We start from the raw sequence: 3,270 nt of genomic DNA, 5'->3' as shown, positions 1-3,270 counted from the left end.
AGCTTGCGTCCATGAGCGCGGATCGAGTGGGCTATGCTTGCAGGAAGAAACTTTGTCTCAGTTACACCAAAGAGAATATAGGGGAGGAGTTGAAGATCCCCCGCTCCACAAGGCTAAATTACATTGTTGCCCCTAAATTATACTAGTGGTACGAGGAAGTTTCCGGCTCAGTCGCGCCACCTACGATACCGTTAAATGTCTCAAACGGAAATGCCTCGGTACTGCGCATTGAAGATGCGCGGTAGAAAAGAGCAACAAGATTTTCCCCTCTTTCCACTCCTTCCCTATATTCTCTTTGGTTACACCTTGTGTTGGAAACCCCCATACCTATAGCGTTGCCTGTGTACCCCCACCTACGGCACCGTAGTCCTCCCAGCATCCTCAGCGGTTAGGTAGGGTCGTACACTCGTACTGGATAAAATTGTAAAGGGCGCCCCCCTCTATCTGGTATACTCCTATTGGATAGAATCCCGTTGGACCGAATTCAAATTTCTACAAATGTAGCCAAATTTAAAACAATTTATAGCCCAAGGAGCGATTTTCTGCTGAATGGGAATATTTATATGGAAGAGGTTTCGACTGAATGGGATGGGTTAACACATATAAAATCATAGCGTTTTCCTTGATTTGCCAAGCTCCAGTAGCGCAATGGATTAAGTGATTTGGATGATCGAAGAAGTTAAGCAGCATCGAGTGCCGTCAGTACTTGGGAGGGAGATCTTGTTACGTTAGGTAAGGTTAGGTTAGGGTTAGACAATTTCAAAAATTATTTACTGAAATTTGTTGAAGGATGTTATTGGTGAACATACGAATTATTTGCTCTAATATAGAAGTTTAATAAGAATATCAATTTTATTGTCTGGTTAGGTTAGGTTAGGCTAGGTTAGGTTAGGTTAGGTTTGGTTAGTAATATTTTATAATTCATTTAACTATGGTACGCCTTTTCCAAAATATTGATGTTTAGCTTCATTGACTTCTTAAATAATTTGCCTTTTCCGAAACATTACTGTTATGTTAGGTTTGGTTTGGTTTGGTTAGGTTAGGTTAGTAATATTTTATAATTCATTTAACAATGTTACGCCTTTTCCAAAATATTGATGTTTAGCTTCATTGACTTCTCAAATAATTTGCCTTTTCCAAAAATTACTGTTATGTTATGTAATGTTAGGTTTGGTTTGGTTTGGTTAGGTTAGGATAGGTTAGGTTAGGATAGGTTAGGTTAGGATAGGTTAGGATAGGTTAGGTTAGGTTAGGTTAGGATAGGATAGTTTAGATTAGGTTAGGATAGGTTAGGTTAGGTTAGGTTAGGTTAGTAATATTTATAGTTCATTTAATAATGTTACGCCTTTTCCAAAATTTTAATGTTTAGCTTCATTGACTTCTTAAATAATTTGCCTTTTCCAAAATATTAATGTTTAGCTTCATTGACTTCTTAAATAATTTGCCTTTTCCGAAACATTACTGTTATGTTAGGTTTGGTTTGGTTTGGTTAGGTTAGGTTAGGTTAGGTTAGTAATATTTTATAATTCATTTAACAATGTTACGCCTTTTCCAAAATATTGATGTTTAGCTTCATTGACTTCTCAAATAATTTGCCTTTTCCAAAACATTACTGTTATGTTATGTTATGTTAGGTTAGGTTTGGTTTGGTTAGGTTTGGTTAGGTTAGGTTAGGTTAGACAATTTCCAACAATGAAAATTAACTACTAAAATTTATTGAAGAATGTTATTGGTGAACATAAATATTATTTGCTGCAATATCAAGAAGTTTAATTAGAAAATCAATTGAAAAAAAGGAATGAAAGGAAAATTCATGATTGGAAAACCGCCCAAATTGCGGTATTCGGTCTAATGGGATTCGGTCGAACAAGACATTCGATCCAATGGGATTCGACCCAATGGTAGACAATCCTCTATCTTAAAATTAGAAGCTAGCTCTCTTACAAATAAAATGGCGCTACGCGGCAGCACTTAGCAATCGCCTACCGAAGGGTGGGGGCGTGCGCGAGGTACATTGGGAGAGACACGGTGCCGTAGGTCGCCCATCATCATTTGCAATCCATCTCAATTCCCTTATCCCTGGTTACACTGCTACAACGAAAACCAAATACCAGCAACATAAGTCCAAGCCAGTCATCTGAAAGACTCAAAACGATGACTCTGATTCTTCTGAATTTGAAATATCAGTAGAAATGATTCTAGATAATCCTCAGAGTTATTTTAAATATTTTAATGCTAAAACCCAGGGGATAAGGAAAGGCCAAAATAATTTTATTATGAAAATTTGATGTTTTCAGTGATAAATTAATCTCATTGGTGATAACTGATTAACTGGTACCTGAAAGCATTAGTAACTAACTAGCAAAATTAGATCCCTTATGCTTACGCTCCCCTATATTTATGTTTGTGATTAGTGCAGATTTTAAAAATGCAACAGTTTCTTAACAATCTTAATTAAAATGAAGACTGAAGGAACAGATATTAATTAAAAAATGTCTTCGTGGACAAAGACTTGAAAAAGTAAATGATAAGAAAACAAAATGGAATGACAGAAGTAACAGATATTAAACTTTTTCTTTAAAGACATGATTATAAAACATCAATTATTATAAAAAAAAATACTTCGTTTTTTTCACCAAAATTACATTTGCCCAAAAATTTTGTATCATTAAATTTTCCATTCTTTTCAAAATGGTTCGTGTCAAAGATTTACTATATAACAGAAACATGCGACATCGTTTATATTTACAGCTAGATTTCCAGTGTAGACCATGATAGAAACAGTTCCTCGTTAGTGATATTTAAAAGGAATGCAGCTTTTAATTTGAACTATTTCTAACAAGGATTTATGCCCAGAAACTTTTGAAAGAGAAAGTTTAGTTATAGTCATTACATATTTTAGTGATTTTCCCCTCGAATTACCTTTAGCAATGCTAAAATGATCAAACGCATAACGCTCATTTAACACTATGTTAGCTCTATCTAAACCCACATTTGAATTAACCGCCAAAACGTTCCAGTCAAACATAACATAGATGACGATAGCTACCGAACGAGAACGAAACACATGAGGAGCGCGATAGGAAACGGGGAAAATCGTTATCTATTTAATTAGCACATAAATAAATAGAATATAAATATGAAAACCCCAAACATACAAATTCATAAGTATCCGATCCCACAGATAAAAATTCAAAAGTATTCGACCCCACAGATTAAGAGGTACCCCACCCCACATCACCCCGACATTTTAGAGATAAAAATAAATAA

This window comes from Phalangium opilio, unplaced genomic scaffold (genome assembly GCF_054372755.1).
Source record: "Phalangium opilio isolate 3A_F unplaced genomic scaffold, DU_Popi_V2 ptg000013l_1, whole genome shotgun sequence".
In the NCBI taxonomy this organism is placed as follows: domain Eukaryota; kingdom Metazoa; phylum Arthropoda; class Arachnida; order Opiliones; family Phalangiidae; genus Phalangium; species Phalangium opilio.
This window is presented reverse-complemented; position numbering follows the sequence as displayed.